The sequence below is a fragment of the Schistocerca gregaria genome, chromosome 2, assembly GCF_023897955.1.
Source record: "Schistocerca gregaria isolate iqSchGreg1 chromosome 2, iqSchGreg1.2, whole genome shotgun sequence".
Classification (NCBI taxonomy): Eukaryota; Metazoa; Arthropoda; class Insecta; order Orthoptera; family Acrididae; genus Schistocerca; species Schistocerca gregaria.
The window spans coordinates 7,237,719-7,252,620 of record NC_064921.1 but is presented as its reverse complement, the minus strand read 5'-3'; the positions used below and the strand labels follow the sequence as shown (position 1 = coordinate 7,252,620).

At 27.2% G+C, this 14,902-nt stretch overlaps 1 long non-coding RNA gene across 1 annotated transcript in view; it reads right to left on the bottom strand.

Annotated features, from left to right (window-relative positions):
* Positions 1-468: 468 nt before the first annotated feature.
* The window catches only part of LOC126336229 (uncharacterized), a 30,934-nt gene continuing 16,500 nt past the window's right edge, over positions 469-14,902 (bottom strand). Inside the window, exon 2 of the long non-coding RNA XR_007564927.1 lies at positions 469-814. This is a non-coding gene — a long non-coding RNA (uncharacterized LOC126336229). The remainder of the gene's footprint in view (positions 815-14,902) is intronic.

Sequence of the window (14,902 nt, the reverse complement as noted above, 5' to 3'; positions counted from 1 at the left end):
ATGGTATAGTCCTCCTAATAGAACTAGAATAAAAAATATTGTTGATACTGTTCAGATTATAATGTCTGAAGTTTTAAAAATAATTACAATTGGTAGAATTAGTGCAATTTCTACATCAAAAATTAAAAAGATTACTGCGATTAGGAAGAATCGTATTGAGAATGGTATTCGTGCTGATCTTTTTGGATCAAACCCACATTCAAATGGTGATCTTTTTTCTCGATCATTAATTAATTTTTTTGATAGTGTTGTTGCCAGGATTATAACAATTATTGGAATAATAAATCTAATGAAAACTCTTGTTGATAGAATTAGAATTGTTTTTCTTGATTTATATCAAGCTTTCTGATTGGAAGTCAAATGTACTATTTATACTAGAAAAACAATTATCTACCTCATCAATAAATAGAGATATATAAGAATAATCATACTACATCTACGAAGTGTCAGTATCATGCTGCTGCTTCAAATCCAAAGTGATGTCTTGGTGAAAATTGATTTATTGAGTGTCGAAGTAGACATGTTGATAAAAAGATTGTTCCAATAATTACGTGTAAACCATGGAATCCTGTTGCAACAAAGAATGTTGATCCATAAACTGCATCTGCAATGGTAAAAGGTGCTTCTCAATATTCATATGCTTGAAGTATTGTAAAGTATAGTCCTAATAACACTGTGAAGAATAATCCTTGTAGTGCTTGAGTATGATTAGATTCCATTAAACTATGATGTGCTCATGTTACTGTTACTCCTGATGCTAAAAGAATAGCTGTATTAAGTAATGGAATTTGTATAGGGTTAAAGGGTTGAATTCCTATTGGATATAAATAATTATATTAATTATAATATTTTATATTTAAATTAATAATTTTATTTATTATATCCAATTATAATAATATTAAATATCAAATTACATATTATTATATATATTATATTATAATAACCTATTTTAAGCTAAAAACATAACTAGCTATAATCCTAGGTAAATAATTGCATTAAAATAATCAATTGATAATGGTAAGATGAACTTATAATACTTTAATTTCAATTAAATGTAATATATTAATATAAATTATTTATTATATATATATATATATATATATAAATAAAATAAAATGAGCAGGATAAATTAATCCTAATTAAACAAAATAATACATAAAAGAATTTCAAAAAAAAAAATTTCGATTTATATATTAAATAAATGAAGTGCCTGATTAAAGGGTTACCTTGATAGGGTAAATAAAGTAAATAAAATTACCTTCATTAAAATTACATAAGATAGAATTAAACTACCTCCTTTAGTATCAAAAACTAACGTGCATCATACACCTTAATGTAAAAAGGTAAGCTAAACAAGCTAATGGGTTCATACCCCATTTATAGAGGTATCAATCCTCTCCTTTTTAATGACCAACAACTCTACAAAACTTCTCTTCCTATCAACATTAATGATAGGAACGATCCTGTCCATTTCATCAAATTCCTGATTTGGGGTTTGAATAGGACTTGAGATCAACTTACTTTCATTTATTCTGCTCCTAACAAGAAATAAAAATATAATAATAAATGAATCATCAATTAAATATTTTATTGTCCAAGCAATAGCATCGACAATATTATTATTTTCAATTTTGCTGATTCAAATAAAATATCCCATGGGATGGGAAACAGAAATTATCCCATCAATAATAATTAGATCTAGACTATTATTAAAGATTGGAGCTGCACCTTTCCATTTCTGATTTCCTGAAGTTATAGGAGCATCAAGATGAAATAATTGTTTAACATTAATAACATGACAAAAAATCGCCCCAATAATGGTCTTATCTTATTGTATTCAATTAAGAACTTTTATTTGAACAATTATTATCTTAAGAATTATTATTGGGGCAATAGGAGGTTTAAATCAAACATCCTTACGACAACTTTTAGCATATTCATCAATCAGACATCTAGGTTGAATAATTAGATCATTAACAGTCAGAGAAAACATCTGAGAACTATACTTCATTATTTACTCACTATTAAGATTAATTATAGTTTTATTATTTAAGCAAATAAATTTATTTTTCATAAATCAAATTTATTCAGCCAGAAATATAAAAACCGAAATTAAATTCATAATATTCTTATCTTTATTATCTTTAGGTGGACTACCACCATTCCTTGGATTCTTACCAAAATGAATTGTAATACAATCATTAATAGAAAACAATATAACAACTATTATAACTATTATAGTTGTATTAACTACAATTACACTCTACTACTATATACGTATTAGATTCTCAGCTCTAATTATATCATACACAGAAAATTCGTGATCTATAAAGATAAAGTCCCAAAAATCAAGAATCATTCTTCCTATAACAGTAATAATTTCAACAATAGGATTGATTTCAACATCAACCTTAATTTCATTATACTAAGGACTTAAGTTAATCAAACTAATAACCTTCAAAGTTATAATTAAAAGAATAATCTTTTAGGCCTTAGTAAAATTTTACACCTCTAGAATTGCAGTCTAGAATCATAATTGAATATAAGACCTAAATATGATAAGAGAGAAAACATCTCATAAGTAGATTTACAGTCTACCACCTAAAATTCAGCCATCTTACCGCAAAAATGATTATTCTCAACAAACCATAAGGACATTGGTACTTTATACTTAATATTTGGAGCATGAGCAGGAATAGTAGGAACATCAATAAGAATACTTATTCGTGCTGAACTTGGCCAACCCGGATCTCTAATTGGGGATGACCAGATTTATAATGTTATTATTACAGCTCACGCATTCGTAATAATTTTCTTTATAGTAATACCTATTATAATTGGTGGATTTGGTAATTGACTTGTTCCACTAATAATTGGTGCACCAGATATAGCATTTCCACGAATAAATAATATAAGTTTTTGATTACTACCACCTTCACTTACCCTTCTTCTTACATCTTCTATAGTAGATAATGGTGCTGGTACAGGATGAACAGTTTACCCTCCTCTAGCAGGAGCTATTGCACACGGGGGTGCATCTGTAGATCTAGCTATTTTTTCACTGCACTTAGCAGGTGTATCATCTATTCTTGGTGCAGTGAATTTCATTACAACAGCAATTAATATACGATCAGAAAGTATAACTTTAGATCAAACACCTTTATTTGTATGATCTGTAGCTATTACAGCGTTACTTCTCCTTCTTTCACTTCCAGTTTTAGCAGGAGCTATTACTATATTATTAACAGATCGAAATTTAAATACATCATTCTTTGACCCTGCAGGAGGGGGTGACCCAATTCTATATCAACATCTATTTTGATTCTTTGGACACCCAGAAGTTTATATTTTAATTCTACCGGGGTTCGGAATTATTTCACATATTGTATGTCAAGAAAGAGGAAAAATTGAATCATTTGGAACATTAGGTATAATTTATGCTATACTATCAATTGGACTAATAGGATTTATTGTATGAGCACATCATATATTTACAGTAGGAATGGATGTTGACACACGAGCATATTTTACATCAGCAACAATAATTATTGCTGTACCTACAGGAATTAAGGTATTTAGATGATTAGCTACATTATATGGAACTAAATTCAAGTTCAATCCACCATTATTATGAGCTCTAGGATTTATTTTCCTATTTACAATTGGTGGATTAACAGGATTAGTATTAGCAAATTCATCACTTGATATTGTATTACATGATACATATTATGTAGTAGCCCTCTTTCATTATGTATTATCTATAGGAGCAGTATTTGCAATTATAGGAGGTGTCATTCAATGATATCCACTATTTACAGGATTAACTATAAATAATACATGATTAAAAATCCAATTTACAATTATATTCATTGGAGTAAATTTAACATTCTTTCCTCAACACTTCCTAGGATTAGCAGGAATACCTCGACGATACTCTGACTACCCAGACGCATATACATCATGAAACGTAGTATCAAGAATTGGGTCTACAATTTCTATTGTAGGAATCATTATATTCATTGTAATTATATGAGAAAGAATGATTACAAACCGAGCAATTATATTTAGAGCTAACATAAGAAGATCAACAGAATGACTACAAAATAACCCTCCTGCAGAACATAGTTACTCAGAATTACCATTAATCTCTAGATTCTAATATGGCAGATTAGTGCAGTAGATTTAAGCTCTACAAATAAAGGTTTGACCTTTTATTAGAAAATATTTATTAATGGCAACATGATAAAATTTATCTCTTCAAGATGGAGCTTCACCATTAATGGAGCAATTATCATTCTTTCATGATCATACTATGGTGGTATTATTATTAATTACAGTAATTGTAGGTTATGCCCTAAGTTATATATTATTTATTGCCTATACTAACCGTAATATACTTCATGGACATTTAATTGAAACAATCTGAACAGCTTTACCAGCAATTACATTAATTTTTATTGCCCTTCCATCATTACGACTATTATATTTACTTGATGATTCAGTAGATGCAATAATTACAATTAAAACCATTGGACGACAATGATATTGAAGATAGGAATATTCAGACTTCATAGACGTAGAATTTGACACTTATATAACACCAGAACAAGACCTAGAAAATGATGGATTCCGACTACTAGATGTAGATAACCGAACAATCCTACCAATAAATACAGAAGTACGAGTATTAACAAGAGCATCAGATGTTCTACACTCATGAGCAGTTCCTGCATTAGGGGTTAAAATTGATGCAACGCCAGGTCGGTTAAATCAAGGAACATTCACAATAAATCGACCTGGATTATTCTTTGGACAATGCTCAGAAATCTGTGGAGCAAACCACAGATTTATACCAATTGTAATTGAAAGAACTTCAGTAAATTTATTTATTAAGTGATTATCTAAGATAATTTAAGGAGTTAGTTAAAATAAATAACATTAGAGTGTCAATCTAAAGTAACTAAAAAAAATTAGTACACCTTGAAATTCATCAGATGACTGAAAGTAAGTAATGGTCTCTTAAACCAAATAATAGTAAATTAACGACTACTTCTGATGGGGAAATTATATCCAAATCCCTCAAATATCCCCTCTTATATGATTCTCACTATTCATTATATTTTCAGCTACATTAATCTTGTTTAATCAAATAAACTTCTTCTCATTTAAACCTAACCTTATTAAAAGAGCAGAAAAAGGAACAATTGAAATAAAAAACTTAAATTGAAAATGATAACAAATCTATTCTCAACATTTGACCCATCAACTAACATCTTTAATTTATCATTAAATTGAACTAGAACATTTCTAGGACTATTATTAATCCCATCACTATTTTGACTTACACCATCACGAATTAACATTATCTGAAATAAACTAAATTTAACCTTACATAATGAATTTAAAACACTTCTTGGACCAAAATCATTTAATGGAACAACATTCATTTTCATCTCAATTTTTATTATAATATTATTTAACAATTTCATAGGATTATTCCCTTATATTTTTACTAGAACAAGACATTTAGCATTAACATTTGCAATTGCCCTACCTATATGGCTAAGATTTATTCCACTTAGTAGACTATAGACCTTGACCATTAACAGGAGCAATTGGAGCAATAGTCCTAGTATCAGGACTAGCAAAATGATTCCACCTATTTAATATTAACTTATTCATAATTGGATTTGGAATTACCCTACTAACTATAATTCAATGATGACGAGATGTAGTACGAGAAGGAACATATCAAGGATTACATACAGGATTTGTATCAATTGGATTACGATGAGGAATAATTTTATTTATTGCATCAGAGGTATTATTTTTCGTTTCTTTTTTTTGAGCATTCTTTAGAAGAAGATTAGCACCAACAATTGAACTAGGAATACTATGACCTCCAATTGGAATTCAACCCTTTAACCCTATACAAATTCCATTACTTAATACAGCTATTCTTTTAGCATCAGGAGTAACAGTAACATGAGCACATCATAGTTTAATGGAATCTAATCATACTCAAGCACTACAAGGATTATTCTTCACAGTGTTATTAGGACTATACTTTACAATACTTCAAGCATATGAATATTGAGAAGCACCTTTTACCATTGCAGATGCAGTTTATGGATCAACATTCTTTGTTGCAACAGGATTCCATGGTTTACACGTAATTATTGGAACAATCTTTTTATCAACATGTCTACTTCGACACTCAATAAATCAATTTTCACCAAGACATCACTTTGGATTTGAAGCAGCAGCTTGATACTGACACTTTGTAGACGTAGTATGATTATTCTTATATATCTCTATTTATTGATGAGGTAGATAATTGTTTTTCTAGTATAAATAGTACATTTGACTTCCAATCAGAAAGCTTGATATAAATCAAGAAAAGCAATTCTAATTCTATCAACAAGAGTTTTCATTAGATTTATTATTCCAATAATTGTTATAATCCTGGCAACAACACTATCAAAAAAATTAATTAATGATCGAGAATAAAGATCACCATTTGAATGTGGGTTTGATCCAAAAAGATCAGCACGAATACCATTCTCAATACGATTCTTCCTAATTGCAGTAATCTTTTTAATTTTTGATGTAGAAATTGCAAAGTTCTATTAGGAGGACTATACCATGAATGAAACCAAGGAGCATTACAATGAGCAGAATAGAGGGTTGTAGTTTAATATAACATTTGTGTTGCATTCAAAAAGTATTGATATTATCAATCAACCTTAAATAGAATAAGAAGCGAAATATTGCAGTCAGTTTCGACCTGGAAGATTGGTATGTACTACCCTTATTCTTATTAATTGAAGCCAAAAAGAGGCGTATTACTGTTAATAATATAATTGAACTATAATAGTTCCAATTAAGGAAATGTAAAGCCAATATGAAAGCTGCTAACTTTTTATATTAGCGGTTAAACTCCGTTAACATTTCTAAAATTTATAGAGTTTAAATAAAACATTACATTTTCACTGTAAAAATAATATATCTATATTTATAAATACTTAAAAGTAAAAATACTTCCTTAACATCTTCAGTGTCACGCTCTAATTATAAGCTATTTAAGTAAACGAAAAACAATATTACCAAAATAAATATTCAAAAAATAAAAGTTAAAAGATAAAATTTGAAATTAGAATCATATCAACCTTGAATATAACCAATTAAATAAATAAATAATCTATATAAACCTTGACCACCAAGTAATTCACCTCAACCATAATCAAATGACTTAGATGAATAATAACCTATTTTTAAAGGAATATATCTAATAAACTTAGTTGAAAGAAAAGGTATAAATCATATAGAACCAGCAAATCTAACAAAAGAAAGTATACTTAAAGAAAATAAATTATGAGAAAAATCAAAATTAGAAATAAGATAACCTAAATAAGCACCTAAAATAACAACTGTAATAGTTAAAAACTTTAAATAATAAGGTAAAGCAATCACATGAGGAATAGGAAAAATTAATCAAGATAAAAGACTACCACCAAAAACAGCAACAAACAATAGACCAATTATTCCAAATGAAATATAATAACCCTTATCATCAAAAGAAAATCTAGAATAAAAATTATTATCACCAGATATTGAATAATAAAACAAACGAAAAGAATAAGAAGCAGTTAAACCAGTAGAAAAAAAATAAAGAAAAAAATTAAACAATTAATTCATCTTAAACAAACCATCTCAAGAATTAAATCCTTTGAATAAAATCCCGCTAAAAAAGGTATTCCACACAAAGATAAACTAGAAACATTAAAACAAACTGAAGTTAAAGGTATGAAATTAACAATTGATCCTATAAAACGAATATCCTGAGAATCCTTCAAATTATGAATTATTGAACCTGCATATATAAATAATAATGCCTTAAATAAAGCATGAGCCAATAAATGAAAAAATGCAAGCTTTGGATAACCTATAGCCAAAATTCTTATTATTAAACCAAGTTGTCTTAAAGTAGAAAGAGCAATAATCTTCTTTAAATCAAACTCAAAATTAGCGCCCAATCTATAATAAATCTATAATAAATAACCAAAGAAGAAATATATATAACAAAAGATATAAAAATAAGAGATATTCAATCCAAAATTAAAGCTATAACAACTATAGAATCATTTAAATTGAAAAGCTCTCACTCAACAAAAACTCTATAATCAATTATTAAATAATAAATACCTAAAATAAAAATTATAGTTCTCGAAATAAACAAAGAAAAAAACTCAAAGAACAAATAGAAAATAAATATACGGCCTAAGATGAAAAACTTCATATCATTGATTGCACAAAACAATATTTTTAATTAAAATACTTAAGCAAACTAAACAAAGAAATATTCACCCTGTAAACAGAGAATATTTAAAGGCAATCAATGTAAAAGTAAAAGATGATATTCACGAAAATAACCAAGAGAACAAGTATAAACACCAGAATAATAATTCCCATGCTGAGAATAAGAATATATATACAAAGTATAAACAGCTCTAAAAAAAAGATAAAAAAATCAAAGCAAAGAATCTAAAAGAAGATCAAGATATAATTCTATTTAATAATCTAATTTCACCTACCAAATTTAAAGAAGGAGGAGCAGCTATATTTGATGATCTTAAAAGAAATCATCATAAAGCCATTCTTGGCATCAAATTAATTATACCCTTGTTAATTAATAATCTTCGTCTACCTAAACGTTCATAAATAATATTAGATAAACAAAATAAACCAGAAGAACATAAACCATGACCAACCATTAGAGAAAGAGAACCTACACAACCTCATCAATTCATAGTCATCAATCCACCAATAACCATTCTTATATGAGCAACAGAAGAATATGCAATTAAAGACTTTAAATCAACCTGACGAAAACAAATAAATCTTACAATAACACCCCCAGATAAACCTAAAGACAATCAAAAGAATTATTCTACCTGAAATAGGGGCCTCTACATGAGCCTTAGGAAGTCATAAATGAACGAAAAACATAGGTATCTTAACTAAAAAAGCCAAAATTATAAATACATAAAACATAAAATAATAAGAACCAAAATCAACCAATAAAGGAAAATATAAAGTATTAGAAAAATCATAAACCTTAAATAAAACTAATAATAAAGGTAATCTAGCAACCAAAGTATAAAAAATTAAATAAACACCAGCCTGCAAACGCTCAGGTTGATAACCCCAACCCAAAATTAAAAGTAAAGTAGGAACTAATCTAGCCTCAAAAAAAATATAAAAAGAAAGAAGACTTAATCTAGCAAATGAACAATAAAGCATAATTATTATAATCAAAACCATAAAAACAAAAAAAATAGAATGATATGAACTTAAATAAACTGAACCTCTAGCAGTGATTATTAAAGAACAAATCCAAAAACTAAGTAAAATTAAACTAAAAGAAAAATAATCAATACCAAAATAATATCTAATTATATTCAAATCAGCATATGAATAAACACAAATTATAAAAACAAAACCCGACAGAAACATTAAAGAATGAACCAACCATCAACAATTATTTAATAAACAAAGAGGGATCAAAAAAATAGTTATAAATAAATACTTTAACATAAAGATAAACCAAAAGAATTAAAAAAATCATTACCATGAGAACGAATTATTGACACTAAAATAGAAAGACCTAAAGCACCCTCACAAACAGAAAAAACTAAAAAAATAACAGGAAAAAATAATCATAATCAAACTCAATAAGAAAACAATAACTAACATAAATAAAGAAAGAACAATATATTCTAATCTCAAAAGAACCATTAATAAATGTTTATGTTTAGAAGAAAAAACATAAACACCAGCAAAATAAATCAATAAAGAAGTAAAAATAGAGAATATAAACATTAGTTTTAATAGTTTAAAAAAAACGCCGGTCTTGTAAACCGGAAATAAGTCCAGCCCCCACTTTTAAAACTTCAGAGGTGGAAAAGCTTCCATCATCGGTCCCCAAAACCGGTATTTTAAATAAACTAACCCCTGAAATGATCAAAATAATAATTATATCATTATCAAATGTAATAAATATTAATTTTATTAAATTAAGACACCCAATATCAATAATGCTTTTTATTATCCTTCAAACCTTCCTAGTTGGATTAATAACAGGAACAATAATAGAAAGATATTGATTATCATATATTTTATTTTTAACATTTCTTGGTGGTATACTAGTATTATTTATTTACATTACAAGAATTGCATCAAACGAAATATTTCAGCCTAAATCAATCACTATAATTATTACATTAATAATGTGAGTATTTATCATATTAATATTAATTATTCTAGATATATCTATATTTATAGACATTTTCAAAAACACCGAAACTATAAATATTGATAATTCAATCAATTATCAAGAAATAACAATGTCTTTAGAAAAATTATATAATAGACCAACATTCATTATTACAATAATAATAATAATTTATTTATTTTTAGCACTACTAGCAGTTGTTAAAATCACCAATATTAATCAGGGACCTATTCGTAAAATAAGATAATTACTAATGAATAAACCCTTACGATTAAGACATCCTTTAATTAAAATTATTAATAACTCTTTAATTGACTTACCTGCCCCAACAAATATTTGATTTTGATGAAATTTTGGATCCCTATTAGGGTTATGTTTGGTAATTCAAATCGTAACTGGACTATTTTTAGCTATACATTATACATCAAATATTGAAATAGCATTCAGTAGTGTAGTACACATCTGCCGAGACGTAAATAATGGTTGAATTATCCGAACCTTACACGCAAATGGAGCATCTATATTTTTTATTTGTATTTACTTACATGTAGGACGGGGAATTTACTATGGATCTTATATATATATACATACCTGAATAATTGGTACAGTGATTTTATTTTTAGTTATAGCAACTGCATTTATAGGATATGTCTTACCCTGAGGCCAAATATCTTTTTGAGGTGCAACAGTAATTACTAATTTATTATCAGCAATCCCATACTTAGGAACAGATTTAGTCCAATGAGTATGAGGAGGATTCGCTGTTGATAATGCAACATTAAATCGATTCTTCACATTCCATATTGTATTACCATTTATTATTGCTGCTATAGCAGCAATTCATTTATTTTTTCTTCACCAAACAGGATCTAATAATCCTCTTGGACTAAATGGAGATATTGAAAAAATTCCATTCCATCCATACTTTACCTTTAAGGATTCTGTTACATTTGTAATAATAACATCATTATTAATTATACTATGTTTAATTAATCCTTACCTATTAGGAGATCCAGATAACTTTGTACCTGCCAACCCATTAGTAACACCAGTTCACATTCAACCAGAATGATATTTCCTATTTGCATATGCAATTCTACGATCTATCCCTAATAAGTTAGGAGGTGTTATTGCATTATTTTTATCAATTAGAATCTTAATAATTTTACCATTTTATAATAAAACACCATTCCGAGGCATTCAATTTTACCCTATTAATCAAATTTTATTCTGAATTATAGTAGTTGTTGTATGCTTACTAACGTGAATTGGTAAACGACCTGTTGAAGAACCTTATATTATAACAGGTCAAATCTTAACAATTATTTACTTCACATATTTCTTAATTAATGTCCATGTCGCAAACGCATGAGATTAATTAATTAAGGAATAAAGTTAATTAGCTTAGGAAAAGCATATGTTTTGAAAACATAAAATTAGAAGTTTAACTCTTCTATTAACTTTTCTCAAAAAATTTCACTAAACAAATGAGATAAATAAAATCTTTAAACCAACAAAGAAAATAAAAAAATTCAAAGATAAAGGTAAAAAACTTTTTCAAGCTAAGTACATTAATTTATCATAACGGAACCGTGGTAATGTTCCACGAACCCAAATAAAACCAAAAGATATAATAGCAAGCTTAATAAAAAATATAAAAGAATAAAAATCACCGCCCAAAAAAATTAAAGCCAATAACATTCTTATGAAGACAATTCTAGTATATTCAGCTAAAAAAATTAAAGTAAAACCACCCACACCATACTCAATATTAAATCCTGAAACTAACTCAGATTCCCCTTCAGCAAAATCAAAAGGAGTACGATTAGTTTCAGCTAAGCAAGAAGCAAAACAAGCTAAAGCTAAAGGAAAAGAAATAATAATAAATCAACAATAAAGCTGATAGTTTATAAAATCAAACATATTAAAACTACCAATTAAAATAATTAAAGACAATAAAATTAAAGCTAAACTAACTTCATAAGAAATTGTTTGAGCAACAGAACGAAGAGAACCTAATAATGAATAATTTGAATTAGAAGATCAACCAGCAATTATAACAGTATAAACACCTAATCTAGTACACCCTTAAAAAAAATAAAAATCCATAAGAAAAAGAACACACATAAGTTAAATAAGGAAAAATTACTCAAACGGCTAAAGAAATCATTAAATTAAAAACAGGGGAAAAATAATAAAGTAGGTAATAAGATATAATAGGAATTGGCTGCTCCTTACAAATTAACTTAATAGCATCTCTAAATGTCTGAGGAATTCCAACAAAACCTACCTTATTTGGACCCTTTCGAATCTGAATATAACCTAAAACCTTACGCTCTAATAAAGTTAAAAAGGCAACAGTAATTAAAACACAAATAACCAGTAAAAGAAAATTCAAAATAAATATAAATAAATCATAAAGTATCAATACTATTTGTAGAAAAAATCTACATAAATGAATTCTAAATTCAACACATTAATCTGTCAAATAGTAAATAAATTAATATTAATCAATATAACAAAAAATATTTTAACCATATGGTCCTTTCGTACTAATATGGATTAACAATCTTAGGATAGAAACCGACCTGGCTCACGCCGGTCTGAACTCAGATCATGTAAGAATTTAAAGGTCGAACAGACCTAATCATTGGGCTCCTGCACCCAAAATTTTTCTTAATCCAACATCGAGGTCGCAATCTGCTTTGTCGATATGAGCTCTCAAAAACAATTACGCTGTTATCCCTAAGGTAACTTAATCTTATGACCATAAATTATGGATCAAAATAACAAACATAAATAAATGATATAATAATGAAGAGTTTATCTATTCTTCATGTCACCCCAACAAAACATCATCATTAAATATAGAAAGACAAACAAAAAACTATATAAAAGTAAAATGTCAAGCTCTATAGGGTCTTCTCGTCCTAAAGAAGAATTTAAGCCTTTTGACTCAAAAGTTAAATTCAAAAATTTATTAAGAGACAGTTGATTTCTCGTCAAGCCATTCATTCCAGCCACTAATTAAGAGACTAATGATTATGCTACCTTTGCACAGTCAAAATACCGCGGCTCTTTAAAAATACGCTCAGTGAGCAGGCCAGACCTCAAAATATAAACAAGAGGACATGTTTTTGATAAACAGGCGGAAATCAATTTTGCCTAGTTCCTTATAATAAGTTCACAAGGTAAAAATTTCATACAAATAAATATACTAATTCTATCATTATTACAAAAATTTTAAAATTAAATTAATAATCTTAATAAAAAACCTAAAATATTTATAAAATCAAAATAAAAAATAATGAACTAAAACGTAATCTTAAAGATAGCTGGTTTAAAGCTTACTATTATATTTCTATAAAATAAATTATAGGTTATTAACTTCAAAGCTTATCCCTTAAAGAATAAATAAGTTAATATTTTTACTTAAAAAATTAAATAAAAACAAATAACTTTAAAAAATTAAATTTTTTCTTAAGAAACTAGATATCTTGGGAAACGATTAACATCTCATTTCTATAAATAATTTAATAATAATTATGATACATTAACTATAAATTATTTATAAATCAACCCAAATCGAGACAAGAAAAATAAATACTAAAATTTTGATAAACCCTGATACAAAAGGTACAATAAATAAAATCAACTTAAAAAAATTTAAAATAATATTTCATAAAACACTTACATTACCAATAAACTATAATTTAAAAAATCAATTCTATAAAATATACTAAGACAAAAATACAATAAAATTATTTATATTAAATAATTAAATAAACAAAAAATAAATATAATAAAACAAATAATCAAGATATCCTGATTTGCACAGAAAAATTTTCAGTGTAAATGAAACACTTTACTAATAAGTTATATCTTGAAACTCTTCCTAGATACACTTTCCAGTACATCTACTATGTTACGACTTATCTCATCTAAATTGAAGCTACATTAAAATAAAATAGAATAATCAATAATGAGAGCGACGGGCGATGTGTACACATCTCAGAGCCAATATCAGTTAAATTAAATAAATTAAATTACTATCAAATCCACCTTCATTAACAGTATTTCACTATCAAATCCGTTATAAACAAAAATCTATTGTAACCCACCTCCTCTTAACTATAAGCTGCACCTTGACCTGAAATATTTTATAATTATAAATCTTGAGAATTATAACTCTAAAAAGATTCTCTGATAACGGAGATATACAAACAAATAAATTAAGTAGAGTAAATCGTGTATTATCAATCATGGGGTAGGTTCCTCTGAATGGAATGAGATACCGCCAAATTCTTTGGGTTTAAAGACCTTAACTAATAGTACCCTGGTAAATATAATTAACATTTAAAATAATAGGGTATCTAATCCTAGTTTATTATTTAAATTTCACAGATTCATAAAAAGGGCCACAAATAAATTTTAACATTTCACCTTACAAATTTATATTTCAACCCTAATTATATAAACAACTGTTTTAACCAATAATATTCACTTGTATCAATCGTATAACCGCGGCTGCTGGCACGAATTATGCCGATACTAAATCAATTGCTAAATCCAAAATCACTTGATAATTAAATCAAATTACTGCAAAAA